The 16,307-nt window shown below is 45.4% G+C and overlaps 1 protein-coding gene across 1 annotated transcript in view; it reads right to left on the minus strand.

Annotated features, from left to right (window-relative positions):
• Window positions 1-16,307, minus strand: part of LOC138296506 (CD109 antigen-like) — an 827,002-nt gene that overhangs the window by 165,437 nt on the left and 645,258 nt on the right. The window lies entirely within an intron of this gene.

The raw sequence follows: 16,307 nt of genomic DNA on the forward strand, positions 1-16,307 counted from the left end.
TTTCAGGCACTCCTCTTCATCCATTGGTCTGTTGTTGTGCCATTCACATTGTGCTTCTGCCTACTACCGCATATGGCCTGGGGCAGAGTCAGCCTGCTTAAACCAGTGATTCAGTTCACTTTGAGCGACTGTATTTTGCTCTTTCATGGGAAGCACATCTGCACACAAGGTAGTTCTTTCCAGTATTTTTGTTTTTACTTTATAATTACTTTAGTGTTACCTTTGTATTCAGAGCTTAATGTGATTGCAAGACTCTGTTGATTGGAGCACAGGAAACATTCCTTCAAGCGTTATCAGTTGCTGGCTCCTGCCAATGCTGTTTTAAATTCCTGTTGGAGTGGCATTTTTATGTGACTGCTGCTATTTCACAGCAAACCATATTGTGCCCATTTGAAACTGTTCTGTATTGTTATCTTCTTTTTACTATACATTCAATGAAGCGCAATTATATCTATCTATTCCAATATGATTCACAAACCAAAAGCTTCAATATCACTGGATGTGAATTTATAAGCTGACACTTCTGCACAATAGTTTATCCTGTACTCTGTTTTACTAAAGGTTCTTCAATAAACTTTGCCCAGGAAGCAGAAAAATACTCAATGGATGATGAATAAAGGCGATCACCCCCTCTAGAGGAAGAATATACTACTCAGATCAATTACAAAATTTCATTCATACCCATTCATACCAAGACTCACACGTGCTACCATTAAAATCAATTACACAAACGTATCAAGGTCCATTGCCTAGTACATTGCACTTCAATATATTCCTTCAAGGATTTTGGTGGGGGTGATCGCTTTTATTCATCATCCATTAAGTACTTTTCTGCTATGTATTTAGGTTTGTAGAAACAGTTGAAATGTATAAAATATAGAGTAAAATCATGCGTATTTGGAAAATAATAAAGAAGATTATTGCCTGAAAAAAGGAATGATATATACAGGCTCTAGAGGCATTTATGGAAGTTATGTGAAAGCAATTAATCCATTTCTGTATGGGTTAAAAATTGAGTAGCCCTTTGTTCATGTTTAAGTGTATTCTTCCCTGGAGGGACTACCATAAGTGTTACGGGGACCCTTTAGTACTCAATTATTCATTGGCCCACTGCCTTCATTTTCTGTCCATAGCATCACTGACCTGTTACTATTCTAGTGCTTAATTTGTAAATAAAAAGGTACTGGTGCCCAAAGCTCTCTGCTGAAGTATGCGGCTGCTGAATCTAAATGCACGAGCACAGAACACTGAGGCAGTGCAATCCTGAGGTCATCTCGGCCTCTTTAATCCATTTACAGCCACTCCTGCCCCTTTAGCTCACTCCTACAGTTTTCTGCTTTCTCTCTTTCTGATGCTTGTTCGTTTTTCTTTTCTTCCGCCTTTCCCATATGTGTTGTTTGCTCGCAGTAAATGCCTGATGCAGAAAACTAAGTGCAGGCCTTTAAAAATAAGTGCTGGTACCCAGCAACAGAAACCGCTGGCTCAAATTAAGCACTGTACTAAACCCATAGTCTATGTTTTTCTCATTGCCCTTTTCCTTATACCACTGATAATAATCCTTCTTAGTCACCTTTTTTTCTATGCCCTACTCTCTCCACCTCTCTTTAGTCCTACGGCATCCTTCCACTCCTGAATACCAAGGATCAATGTCAGGCTCTGTTGTTAGCTTTTTCTGGCTTTCCACCTCAACCCACAATTTCTGCTGTTCTTTCTCTCCATCTTTCTCCTGCATCTAATTAATCTCCTTTCTCTCCATGCCGATCCTCCGGCCTCCCATCCAGTATATCGTTCTCTTTCTCTGACTCATTTTCTTCCACTTTCTCTCCTCACTCTAGCTCTTCAATCTCTCTCCTTTGCCAACTTCCTTCAGATCACCCAGTGCTGTCATCACCCTCTTCTCACTCTTCCTCTTCAACAACTGCCTCTGGGCAGTATTCCATCATTAGCATGCACCCACCAATTATCAGCCTCCTTCTCCTTTCCTCTCCATCAGTTCTCCTAAACTTGCCATCTCCATCTGTGCCATCTTCCAGTCTTCTTCACAAACAATAGTAGATTTCCAGGCTTTTGCTGCACCATTGGTTTCCTTTCACTCCCTGTCAGGCATGTCTCCACAGTGGACCCTTCACCTTTTCGTAGACTTTATTGTCAGTATTCAGCTGCATTTTCACCTTCAGTTTCACCTTTTCATAGACTTTATTGTCAGTGTTCAGTCGCATTTCAACACCATTTGCCTTCTTCTGGGCGTCTCCTTGTATTGCTACATGCACTACGTGCATGTGGCAGCACTACGTGCAAGGTAAACAGTGGTGCAGGGTGTGGACCATTGGCCTCTGCTTTCATTGGCCTTCGCTTCCATTTTGGTTCACGACTCCATTTTGTCGAGTCTGGTTCGGTGCGTAAGGCACTGTTCTGTGTTTTTCCACAAGCTTCGGCAAGCTGAAGGGTGGGGTGTTTTTCTGCTCAATTTCGCTCCATCTGCCTGGTACGAAGGGCGCTATTTACATTCCACGAGCTATCAGTTAGAACAACAGGGGGAAGCTGCCTGTACACAAGGAGGAATGCAAGCTTCACCTTGGAGTCCTCTCCTGGGAACTTGGCCCGTTCTGAGGAGACGTCTCGAAGGGTGAACAAGGTACCGCCGATTGCACAATTTGTAAAGGAGGGGGTCTTTTTCTAGAAAAGACTCCTGGGCGTTAGTAAATACTATAAAAGTTGGGGGCCTGGATGGGCTGGTTTAGGAACTCTCTTCTGGGTTGGACGCAACGCCAGGAGGACTGATTGTCCCGAACAGAGGCTCCCTGTGCTAGCTGATTTGGGTTCCCCAGCTTTGTGTACGGCGGAGGGATGCAGACGCTCTTTTCGGTGAAGCTTTTCAATTTATTAAGTGTATTGTGTGTGCGCGCGTAATGTGTACTTATTCTTGCAGTCATTTTCATGCTATTGAGCATTGAAGTATATTGTGTGTGCGCGCGTAATATGCACTTATTCTTGCAGTCATTTTCATGCTATTGAGCATTGAGGTATATTGTGTGTGCTTGTATTATATGCACTTACTTTTGCAATTATTCACACAGTGCTTATATCTTTATCATTATTCTCATGTTATTCTCCTGATGTATATATATATATATATATATTAGTGTGGTTTAGTTTTGCTAGCTGAGAACTTGCCCCTTAAATAAACTTGATTATTCTACTTACGAAGGTGTTTGAGAGTGATTGCTTTACATTGTGCCTTAAAATATCCTGAAGTGCATAGTTTTGATATTCTGAAGAGTAAAGCAGCACAAATTGGCGTAGTCGTTTGCAGGATTCGAAAAAAAAAAAAAGGGAAAATGCTTAATAAGATCAAAGCGAGCTCAAAAGCAGGTTCTCATGTAGCAAATCCAGACATAGAAATACCGGGGTGGGAAACCGCCCTGTATAAACTTTTAGCTCAGGAATGGTCACGTTGTGCTGGTTTGTGTGAAAATTGGAATGCGTGTATGTTGAATGTGGAACCTGAAGATCTTCTTATATGTTTACGGAAAGTTTCAATTGACAAGGGAAGGGAGATTTGTGCGTTGGGGAGGCGAGGCTGGATCTTGCTTTCTGCGTACCGAAAGTTGTATGAAAAATGTTTACAGTTACAAAAAGACCACGAGCAGCTGGGGAAGGAGTTAGTAGAAGCCCGAAATTCCTCTACCATGCTAGCTTGTCAAAATAAATTATTAAGTGATAAGTTGGAAATGTACCAACTGGTTGCAGAGAGAACGGCCGTTAGCGTAGCTAAATATAAACACAAGAAACGAAGAGGAAAAGTTAATAAAAAGAAGGTGCATTTAGTTATCTCTCAGGCAGGATTAGCCTTTGACCCTGAATTTTGGGATGGAAACATCTGGGATACATCTGATTTTTCAGATGGGTCCGGGGGCGATGACTGCCAAGATGTTAGACAGGAGAAGACAGAGCGCAGGAATGTTGTCCGTGCGCAGCCCATATATCGGCGAAAGTTACAGCATAGCCCAGCTAATCCTGGAGGGGTGATGTTGGATGCCCTGGAGGATTATACACAGCAAGAACTAAGTGATGTGATAGACAGATTTCGACAGAGGTCTGGGGAAACATTGCTTACGTGGTTGGTGCGGGTGCACGATATGGGGGGCCAGGGGGTCCAATTGGATCACGGCGATGCCCCGAGGATTTGTATGTTAAGTACAGACCCGGTTATTCAAAATGAGTTTAGAACCTATCCAGGGAATGGTCCCATGACCAATTTGTTAGAGCTAGCTGCGCAAGGGTGTGCTCAGAAGTATCCGACAGAGTCAGACTGGCCGCCTAATGATAAACCTTGGTATACTTTGAGAGATGCAGTACAGAGATTGAAGGAAGAAGGGATGAAAACAGCTATCTTTATGGGTAATGCCCATGATTTGATGAATGGAATTTTAAGTGTGTCTGTGCGAAACCGGCTGATTAGGGCCGCTCCTTCTGCATATAAGCATGTCATCATGACTTTGTTAATTAATCAGACGGGTAACCCATTGTCTCAGGTGGTAGAAGCGGTGCGTGAGTTAAGTGATTTAGGAGAATGGGCTAAGCCAGAGAGGAATTCACGGTCTGAGAATCGTACTGATAACAACAGGGTGACAAGGCGAGACATGTTTCAGGCCTTGCTGCGAGATGGGGTGACCAGGAATGAAATTGATGGGATAAGCACCAAGGACATGTGGGAAATGTACCGCAAACGCGGTTTGGATAAAAAGGAGGGGAGCAGGAAAGGGAACAAGAAGGATAACAAAGTGGTGAACCAGAGAAAGGCAGGAGGGGAGGAGCGTGAGGGTGAAAAGGGAGAGAGAGGGAGAGAACCCCACCGTAGAGAGAGATCCCCAGAGGACGGAAATTGGGAGGAAGAGCACCGAAGCGCAGAGGGAACCCGGAGCAGGGATAGAGACCGGGAACTGACAGGTTCTGGGAAAACTCGAGGAAGAGAGTGGGAGAGGGAGCTGGTAAGCTCAGAGAGGTTGCGAAGCAGAGACAGGGAGGAGGAGTTCCCTGAGAATTACCGCAAACTGTATCCAGATTTGACTTGGGCAGACTCTGATGTGCGCAGAGTGAAAATAGATTAGGAAACAGGCCAAACTCCGGTGCAGGGATGGGCTCGCAAAGATAACAGACCTCATGTCAAAGTAGAAATTTATTGGAAACGTGGAAATGTTCAAAAAGTTCGAGCCCTCGTTGACACCGGAGCGGAGGCCACTTTGATTCATGGCAATCCAAGAAAATTCAGGGGACAGTACTTCACCATTACGGGATTGGGCGGAAAAGAAACCCCGGCAGTGCAGATAGTGGTTCCCATGAAAATAGTGGCACTTCCAAAGAGAGAATACACTGTCCTGATTGTGCCCATTCCCGAATACATTATTGGAATTGACATTTTGAAAGGGATGACCCTACATTTGGAAGATGGATGTTATCAATTTGGTTCCAAAAGATTTATATCAATAGCCGCCGCAAGGGTGGGGCTGTTGAAGATTCCTCCGGTAACACTTCCCCAAGCTACTAAGGTGATTCAAATGAAACAGTACAGAATACCGGGAGGACATGAGGAGATTAGCCAGACTATACATGATTTACTAGAGGCCGGGGTAATAGTTCCCATCACCACTGCGTGGAATAATGCCCTCTGGCCTGTTCGTAAAAGCGATAACAGTTGGAGGATTTGGATTGATTATCGCCAATTGAATAAACATACACCTCCTCTGACTGCAGTGGTCCCAGACACCATTACCTTGATTGAGAACATACAGAAACACAGTGGGACTTGGTATGCAACCATTGACATTGCCAATGCCTTCTTTACGATACCAATAGCTACTGAGAGCCAGCCTCAGCTGGCATTCCAGTGGGCGGGGCATCAGTACACCTTCTGTAGATTACCCATGGGGTATTTACATAGCCCCACTATCTGCCACCGGCTGGTGGCAGAGCATTTGGATGAAGTACCAGTGGTTCCCGGAGTGCAAATTTCTCACTATATAGATGACGTGATGATGCAGGGAGAGACGCAAGAACAGGTGCCAATTCAGCTAGACAGGGTGGTGGAACATTTGCAGAATAAAGGGTGGGAGATTAACCCCGATAAAGTGCAGGGACCGTCTCAGAGCGTGAAATTTTTGGGCATTCAGTGGAATCAGGGACACAGAGAAGTGTTGCCAAAAGTGAAACAAAAGATTAAGGAATTCGCAGTACCGCGAAATCGGAAGGAAGCCCAGAGTTTTATTGGACTATTCGGGTATTGGAGACAACATATACCCCATTTGTCTCAGATTTTGGCCCCATTGTACAAAGTTACACGAAAGAAAAATGCGTTTGAATGGGGAGAGCAGGAGCAGCGCGCGTTTGAATTGGCGAAAGACGCCATTCAGCATGCTTTGGATTTGTGGCCGATTCGAGAGGGAGACATTGAGTTGAATGTGACAGTCCAGGGGCAGTATGCCAATTGGAGTTTATGGCAAAAACAAGGAAGAAAGAGGGTGCCACAGGGATTTTGGACAAAGAAGTTACCTGAGGCAGGAGAGCGGTATACTCCCTTTGAGAAGCAGTTGCTGGCCTGCTATTGGGCCCTGGTTGATACTGAGCAAATTACACTGGGACACAATGTGATTTTAAGGCCTGAAATTCCAATCATGCAGTGGGTGATGAGTTCCCCAAAAACTCATAGAATTGGACATGCGCAAGAAGCCAGCATTATAAAATGGAAATGGTATGTCCAGGACAGGGCACGAGCGGGTCCAAAAGGGACCGCCGTTTTGCATGAGCAGGTAGCGCAGGCTCCAGTAGAGAATTCCGAAATGTTGCATGATGTACCTTCAGTATGTGAATCCCCAGTAGGGTGGGGCCAGCCGTTCGCAGACTTGTCTGCAGATGACAAAAAACATGTGTGGTTCACAGATGGTTCAGCAAAATATGTTGGAGCGAAAAGGCACTGGAAGGCAGTGTCCTATAATCCTGTTACCAAGAAGCTTTTGACAACTACAGGACAGGGAAAAAGTAGCCAGTATGCAGAGCTTTATGCCGTGTATCAGGCTTTAAAACAGGAGCTACCCGGAAAATGTCACATTTATACAGATTCCTGGTCTACCGCCAATGGGTTAGCTACTTGGCTTCCCACGTGGCATGCACATCAGTACAAAATCCATAACAAAGAGGTATGGGGGAAGGAGTTATGGCAGGAGATCTGGGAAATGTTACCTCAAAGCACCGTGACTGTCTATCATGTGGACGCTCACTGTCCAACTGATTCATTAGACCGATGGTTCAATTGTCTTGCAGACGATCGAGCCAAGATTCAAGAGGCTGAAGTGGAGGCGCAGAGTTCTGATTTGGTGGGAATGGCTAAATGGGCACACCAGAAATGCGGACATCTTGGAGAAAAGGCTACTCACAGGTGGGCTGAGATTAGAGGGATGCATCTTCCCCTAGATTTGATTAAAACAGCGATCATTGAATGTCCCATTTGTCAGCATGCACAGCACAGACCGGTCCCACAGGTGGTGAGAGGCCAGCTAGGTAGAGGTAAATTGCCAGGACAGATTTGGCAGATTGATTACATTGGACCAATGCCAGTGAGCAGAGGGTGTCAGTATGCCTGCACTGTGGTAGACACTTACTCTGGTTATCTCATAGCCTTTCCCTGCAAGCGCGCAACTCAGCAGAGCACCCTAAAAACACTAAATCTGTTGATTCTGTACTATGGGGTGCCACTCCAGATTCAAAGTGATAACGCCAGCCACTTCAAGGGCAGACTAGTGCAGGACTATTGTGCACAACGCAATATTGAGTGGATTTTTCACATACCTTACTACCCACAAGCAGCGGGACTGATTGAGAGAATGAATGGGTTGCTGAAAGAACAATTGCGTAAACTGAATGATGGGACACTGAAGGGGTGGAGGGATAATTTGTATGATGCTTTGCAAATTTTGAACAACCGACCCCTAACAAATGCCGAGACACCTCTCATGAGAATGCTGACACCTGCTTTACAGATTAATCCGTTTACAACGAGCAATACCATTGTGTATTGGGAAACAGCTCCAGGAGCTTTGGCCCCATATCGAGCTACACCAGAATCTGCAGGACTTGACTTACATGCTTTACACATGCATCGATTGAAACCTAGAGACATCACTCTGATTGAAACTGGGGTGGGAATTCAGATTCCCCCTGAGCATTACGGTCTGATCGCCCCTCGATCTGGGCTTGCCTTGAGGGACATCCAAGTTTTAGGAGGCGTGATAGATGCAGACTACCAAGGCGAGTTGAAAGTCATTCTTTTGAACAGTGGTGACACAGACCTAGTGGTGCAACCTGGTGATCGCGTTGCCCAAATTGTCATTATGCCGGTTTATGGAGGTGTTGTTAAGAAGGGGAGCGCCCCAGCTCTTCTCACTGTGAGAGGCAAAGGAGGGTTCGGATCTACTGACAAGAACCCAGGGGCCAAAGTGTGGATTGAGGGCCGTATTTATACTCTGGTTGCGCCGAATTTGCGTCGTTTTTTTCGACGCAAATTCGACGCTAAACTAACGCCAACTAACGCCATATTTATACTATGGCGTTAGACGCTTCGGGCGCCAAAGTGCCCGGAGTGTGCGTCATTTTTTAGCGTGAACCCCTTCCTTGCGTTAATGATATGCAAGGGAGGCGTTCCCGTCTTAAAAAATGACTCCCAGGCCTTTACGTGGTATTTATACTCCCGGGCAAAAATGACGCCCGGGTGTGGGCGTGGCCAAAAACGGCGCATTTGCGCCGCTTTTTAACGCCTGGGTCAGGCATGGCGTTAAGGGACAAGTGGGCTCAAAATGAGCCCAGAGTGCCCTCCCCTGCCCCCAGGGACCCCCCCTGCCACCCTTGCCCACCCCAGGAGGACACCCAAGGACGGAGGGACCCATCCCATGGACATTAAGGTAAGTTCAGGTAAGTATTTTTTTTTTTTTTTTGTGGCATAGGGGGGCCTGATTTGTGCCCCCCTACATGCCACTATGCCCAATGACCATGCCCAGGGGACAGAAGTCCCCTGGGCATGGCCATTGGGCAAGGGGGCATGACTCCTATCTTTACAATGATAGGAGTCATGTTGATGGGGGATGGGCGTCGTTAAAAAATGGCGCAAGTCGGGTTAAGACGATTTTTTCGACGCAACCTGACTTGCCCCATTTTAAGACGCCCATACGCCATTTTCCCCCTACGCCGGCGCTGTCTGGTGTACGTGGTTTTTTTCCACGCACACCAGGCAGCGCCGGTCTGGTAGCGCCGGCTAACGCCATTCAATAAATACGGCGCCCGCATGGCGCTTCAGAATGGCGTTAGACGGCGCTAAATTTTTTGACGCTAAACTGCGTTAGCGCAGTTTTGCGTCAAAAAGTATAAATATGGCCCTGAATCCCCAAATAACCCTCCTCAACCCGCTGATGTCATCGCCACTGGACCAGACAATGTCCTGGTAGTTATGCGACCTGGTCAAGACAAATGGGAACATGTTCCCGCTGACAAATGCTATCTGCGAGAATGATAATACGTGTTTTGTCCTTTGTTCTTTTCAGATCATCCTGTGGAGTGCCTGTGCCATGAGTGTGGTGTATGGAGCCCGTTCGGGAGACTCCACCGGGGAGCGGGAGGGGCTCATAGCCCAAAAATTAAACCGTCAGCCGCAGATGCCAACGTTGCTGCATCAACCGAACAATGTTTGGATTCATCTAGCGCAGGAAGTGCTGAATATATCTCACTTCTGTATGAGTAACATGCAAAGCGTTCAAGATTTGATTACCACTTGTCTAGTGGCAGTGCCCACTCCTGCTGCTGTATTATTACACATCTTTAACAATACAAACCAGGATGGAATGGTGGATGTGAGTGACGTTCGCTCCCATCTGTCACTCTATGAGTACTGCCGTCATTGCCCGGAGGTGGGCAGGCGGTTGTGGAGGAACATGACATCTATACTCACGTTTAACATCTCAAATGGGGATGTGTGCTATTCATTGACCTGTGATCCTATGAAAATAGGTAAATGTGCTCAGCTCAAATTGGAGAAAAGAGACAAAAACTTAACTGCTGCACAACGGACGTTGTGCCACTCACGGACTGACCTAACCTGTTTGAATGTAAATAATTCGATGTTTTGCCAACATGTGGTGCCTGCTGCCAGCCACATTCAAAATGTTAAGTTGCCTAAAGGTTGGCTCTTTTCTTGTGGTAATCTTTCTTTTACTTATATTCCAGCCAATCTAACCGGAGGGCCTTGTGCCTGGTCACGTTTAGGCTTTCTCATGTTTCCTATGGATACTGCTCTACACCCTCGCTATACCAGAGACACTATTCAATTACCTACGGACTGTGATTCTGAAATTTCATTGCTGTCCAAAACAGAATATGTTAGTTTAGCTGGTTCTATCGTAGGGGTGCCAGGACTTGCAGTATATAATACCAGAGTTATTAATAAACTTGCATGTTTAGTAGTCAAGAATATTAACTATACATCAGCTGCCTTAGCTGAGCTGTTATTAGATGTACAGGGAATTAGAAGAGCTGCTTTGCAGAATCGCGCTGCTATTGATTATTTACTGCTTAAACACAACCATGGCTGCAGTGATTTTGAAGGATTATGTTGCTTCAATTTATCCGACCACTCCATATCAATCAACTCCCACATAGAGGCCCTACATAAGTTGGTGAAGGGGGTGCAGCAGGATGTTGACGAGGGGTGGTGGGATTGGGCTTTTGGATGGCTGCCTAATTTAGGCCAACTGCGTTATTTCTTTGGTGTAATCATTATCATAACAGTTATTTTAATTTCATTATGTTGTTGTTTTCAGTGTGTGCCTAACCTTCTATCTCAGTTTCGCCCAAGAGCATTGCCATTTCAGCTTATAGGATATACTTAGTTGTAAGTTGGCCAAATGGTCCAAGGGTGGAAATGTATTGCTACATGCACTACGTGCATGTGGCAGCACTACGTGCAAGGTAAACAGTGGTGCAGGGTGTGGACCATTGGCCTCTGCTTTCATTGGCCTTCGCTTCCATTTTGGTTCACGACTCCATTTTGTCGAGTCTGGTTCGGTGCGTAAGGCACTGTTCTGTGTTTTTCCACAAGCTTCGGCAAGCTGAAGGGTGGGGTGTTTTTCTGCTCAATTTCGCTCCATCTGCCTGGTACGAAGGGCGCTATTTACATTCCACGAGCTATCAGTTAGAACAACAGGGGGAAGCTGCCTGTACACAAGGAGGAATGCAAGCTTCACCTTGGAGTCCTCTCCTGGGAACTTGGCCCGTTCTGAGGAGACGTCTCGAAGGGTGAACAAGGTACCGCCGATTGCACAATTTGTAAAGGAGGGGGTCTTTTTCTAGAAAAGACTCCTGGGCGTTAGTAAATACTATAAAAGTTGGGGGCCTGGATGGGCTGGTTTAGGAACTCTCTTCTGGGTTGGACGCAACGCCAGGAGGACTGATTGTCCCGAACAGAGGCTCCCTGTGCTAGCTGATTTGGGTTCCCCAGCTTAGTGTACGGCGGAGGGATGCAGACGCTCTTTTCGGTGAAGCTTTTCAATTTATTAAGTGTATTGTGTGTGCGCGCGTAATGTGTACTTATTCTTGCAGTCATTTTCATGCTATTGAGCATTGAAGTATATTGTGTGTGCGCGCGTAATATGCACTTATTCTTGCAGTCATTTTCATGCTATTGAGCATTGAGGTATATTGTGTGTGCTTGTATTATATGCACTTACTTTTGCAATTATTCACAGAGTGCTTATATCTTTATCATTATTCTCATGTTATTCTCCTGATGTATATATATATATATATATTAGTGTGGTTTAGTTTTGCTAGCTGAGAACTTGCCCCTTAAATAAACTTGATTATTCTACTTACGAAGGTGTTTGAGAGTGATTGCTTTACATTGTGCCTTAAAATATCCTGAAGTGCATAGTTTTGATATTCTGAAGAGTAAAGCAGCACACTCCTGGATTCGCTCCTTCCTCCTATTCCTCAGACCATTAGCACTCTAAAAAATATCAGCAGTATAATGATAAAATGATCAAAAAGAAAACTGAATTTTATTTATTACCCATTCCCTCTCAATTTGGACTCCATTTGCCCTGTTCACAACTTACTTTCCATCATCTCATTCTTTCTTCTTATTTTGTTGGCCTCATTCCGTTTGTAGGCTTCATTGGCCTCCATTCCCTTATTTTCTCACTTTTGTCTGCTACCCTTTAGTCTTTCTCTCAAGCATCATCCCATCACAGTTTCTTTCTTAAACTCCTTCCTCTTCATAAATTTCCTTTCTGCTTATTATCATCGTTCTCAGCGTTTTTTGATTTCCTTTATCATCACCCTCTTCCCAACTTCCTTTCAATTTTTCTCCTTATCTTCACTGTCTTGAGCCAGAATCCAGTTAAGTTCCAGAAAACATGCATTCTTGGAGTACAATTATTTATTCATTGCCTCACAGGCAATGTCACCTGTAACAACTGCCAAGTAAATATGTTTTGCACCTGGGAGTAGTTTGTGTTTTAAGGGCAGTGTTTCAAAAATATTCCAGAAGGCCTACTAGCTCTTTAGTTGAATGCAGGGAAACTGGAATTATGTGGCAGAAAGGCCCAAAATATGTGGTAGGGTTGACCAATTAATGTGGCAAAAAGTCCAGTTATGCATTCTCAATGCCAATAGCTCCAACTAAAGTAAATGCGAGACCTATTGCATTGCAAATGCTTGTTAATACATATGCCACCCCTAACGTAGGCCCGGGACTGCCTAGAGGGCAGGGCGCAATGTATTTCAAGGTAGGTGTAAGAAAGTGGAATATTAAGTTTTATACCTGGGCAGCCTTACCGTGTAATTTTATCACAGTACCAGCAAAGATTATTCTTGGATTCACAACAAAAAATCCTTAGCTCAGTCCTGATAGCGTGGCAAAGAGCAGTCAGGCTTTAATATAGGAACATGTGTTAAGCATTTCAGAGTACCAACATAAACGATAAGTAATTGACACACCTAAATAGAAATCTGACACCAGTTTATGAAAAGACAGTGTATTTTTATTTAAATGTAGACACCAAAACAAATGGAATAGCACACATGTGACTGGAGTTATAGACTTTAGAAGCAATAAGAAATGAGTGCAAAATAATACATGTAAAATATAACATGACAGTCAATGGGAAAAACCACTAGTGCAATTGGCTACTTCGAGGTTGAGTTACATGGAACACTCGCAGGGTTTAGGTTGTGAGAGTCCTTGTACCAGGCTAGGCTAGTGAGCTTGATTTGACCTAACCTGTAGAGTCCAGCAGTTGTACTAACTAACCATTGTGCTGAACAGGAGCCACGTTGGTGCTGATATTACTGCTTACACAGTGCTGCAAGAAAAAATATGCAAAAACACAGCAGAGGCCTGGCCACTGAGGTCGGATGCAGTTTGCACAGTGTTCCCTACAGTTGCAGCGTCAAGTGTGAGGGTCCATAAATGGACTAGTGCCAAACAAGCCTTCGCAGCAGTAAGTAGCGCGAAAAGCTTCTGTTACTTCACTAGCACCAAGGGAGTGATGTAGCAGCCTCAAACTTCGAGGCAGGTGAGACTACAACTCCCACAATGCACTAAACAGCCTGAATTTGTATGTTCCTATGGAGAGCCACGTGGCCAGCAATTCTTTAGATCTGGTGAGTGTTTTTACCTTCAATTTACAGGGGACTAGTGCCACTAGTCCAGGTGAGACTGAGGGTGCTTCTGGCTTCCACAGCGGCACCTCTCTTTACAAGTGCAGAGTTGGAGCCAAGGACGAGGATCATTCATGCCGTTATCACAGGGACAGAGATTCCCTCTTTTGCTTTGGTGCTGTAGACAAAGTCCTGTTGTAGATGACACAGGTCTCCTTTTGGTCTTTTTTTGTGTCCCTTAAATCCTATATTTAGGGGAGTTAGGGGCGTGGAGGCTTATAGCCAATGGGTAGCTAACTCCTGCAGCTAATCCGCTCATGAGGTGACCACATCTGGTGGGGTGGGTCACTTTTCTTACCCAGAACCCTTTATTCTGCCACTCCTAAACATGGCAGAAAAGTAAATTGAGTGTACAGATCGGGATGCTCATCCTGGAGTTGTGGTCACCCTTCTTTGAGTGTACACCACCTTGCATAACTAAGTTCCTGCCTGTCCAAGAGCAAATGTGCCTGGGGCAGAGGAGGGCTGTTTCATATCAGAGGCAGTGAAGCCTTTGAAGCTCACTGCCTTGATGTGCTCATTCACTAGCCTGCCTGGGAAGAGGGAGGTGTGACCTCCTTCCTGCCCAAGCCTTTGTTCCCAACTCCTAGGAGTGATCACACTGCCTGGCAGGAGGTCATACTCAGGTCTTGGCCGCAGCAGGAGTGGGGAAGTGTGGGCTGGTCAGCCAGAGCTCAATGAAGCTGGGACAACCAGGTGAGCAACCTCTAAGGTCACCACATGGGTGCATGCAACATCACCCAGAGTTTGAGATTCATGTCAGGGGTGAGAAGGCATGTTGTTTGATACCAAATATGACATATTTTAGTGGTACCATAATGGAGCTGCTAATCTCTAGTGTGCCTATTTGGCAGCCCATGATCTAATGAACTGCTAACACTTACAGTAGTTTCCAATAGGGAACGCCTATATAGGGATATACAGGCTTGTACTTATATGTCCATACCTTTAATATATTGCAGCGCACTTCCTGGGCTGAGGAGGCCTACCTTGGGGGTACCTGACATATATTAAAGGTAGTGCATTTGACTGTGCCACACATGGTGAGGACACAGTCGAGTATGAGCAGTTTACATTGCTCCTGTAATTTGGAACGGCAGGTCTGCTGTCAGTAGGTTTCTTGAGTCGCCCAGAGTGGCACAAAAACATTCTCCAGCCCTGGAGACCCCTTTGCCACTTACACCTTGGGTACCCCTGGTACCATATACCAGGGACTTATAAGGGGGTAAAGTAGTTGCCAATATGGGGGTTACCAAGTTGAACATGACAGTTTTGGAGAAAGCCCTGGCATTGGGGTCTGGGCAGCAGACTCCAGGGCACTATCAGAATCATAACCATCAGAATTTGGGGAAAACAGTGGGGGAGTGATCATGTGCAATGGGGCACTTTCCTACAGTAGGACATGTACTTTTAACTTTTACATGTCATGGTATTGAAAAACTCTGAAAGGCCTACCCCTCCGTTTGGATAACATTGGAGTTACCTTAATACATTTTATTAGTAAAATTTCCAAAGGGAAACAAGTACTTAGTTCATGTTTAGTGTCTCTGGAATTGAAATGTAGAATCCTAACGTATGGTAAAGTATGATTTTAAATTAGAATTTTGAAAATGCCACTTATAGAAAGTTGCCATTTTCTTGCCTTAGCCATTTGAAGCCTGCTTCTGGGTCACAGGACTGGATGTAGGTCACAGTTGAGATTTGTGTATTTCTCCTGGACAGCCATACACAATGGGGAACTTAGTTGTGGCTTGATGGCCATCAGTAGCAGGATGAGAGTGAGGAGCTGGGCCCAACCCCACTTACACTTGAATAGGTGGTGTCCTGTCACCACACAAAAAGTTTCATATCCCCTGTAGTTAGTCTGAAGACAGGGCCATGAATGCAGAGCATCTATGCACTTCAAAGGAATGTCTCTAGAAGCTTCCCCCTACTTCAATGGCACAGCTGGATATAAATACTGGAACTCAGACACTTTTGGCCTGTGGATATTGTGCCAAGAAGCTAGACTGCTGCTTTGAAAAACTGCTGCCCTGCTGTGCTGACCTGCTGACCTCTTGCCTGAGGAGGAAGACCTTGACCTCCAACTTCTTCTTGAACCCAGGGCACTAGAGTGATTCCAAGTGCTGGTCTGCTGATCGGAGTCTCAGAGACATAAAAGGCTTCCCAACATCTTGCACCAGTCCTGTAACCCAGCTGCACTGAGTTCCTGACCCCTAAGTGGTGTATCTCAGGTCTTGGACCCTTGGTGTGGCTCAGAGACCTTAAACCAAGCTTTTGGGCTGTGCTCGACCATGAACGGTCGTGTTCACACCTTGACCTCACTGCTCGTACTGCCATTCTCCTAGAAGTGATGCCACCCCCACCCTTCACACTTCAGCAATGACAGCTCGTAGGGGACCACCAAGGTGATGCTCCAGCCACCCCCGCCTGTGAAACCAGTCTGTTCTTTGCGCTACAGCGACAGCCTCATGCAATGCTCTCCTTGCTTCTTGTGCCCCTTTCCTCTGTGAACGGGACTCTTGAGGCTATCTTCAGAAGGTACAACT

The sequence above is a fragment of the Pleurodeles waltl genome, chromosome 5, assembly GCF_031143425.1.
Source record: "Pleurodeles waltl isolate 20211129_DDA chromosome 5, aPleWal1.hap1.20221129, whole genome shotgun sequence".
Lineage (NCBI taxonomy): Eukaryota > Metazoa > Chordata > Amphibia > Caudata > Salamandridae > Pleurodeles > Pleurodeles waltl.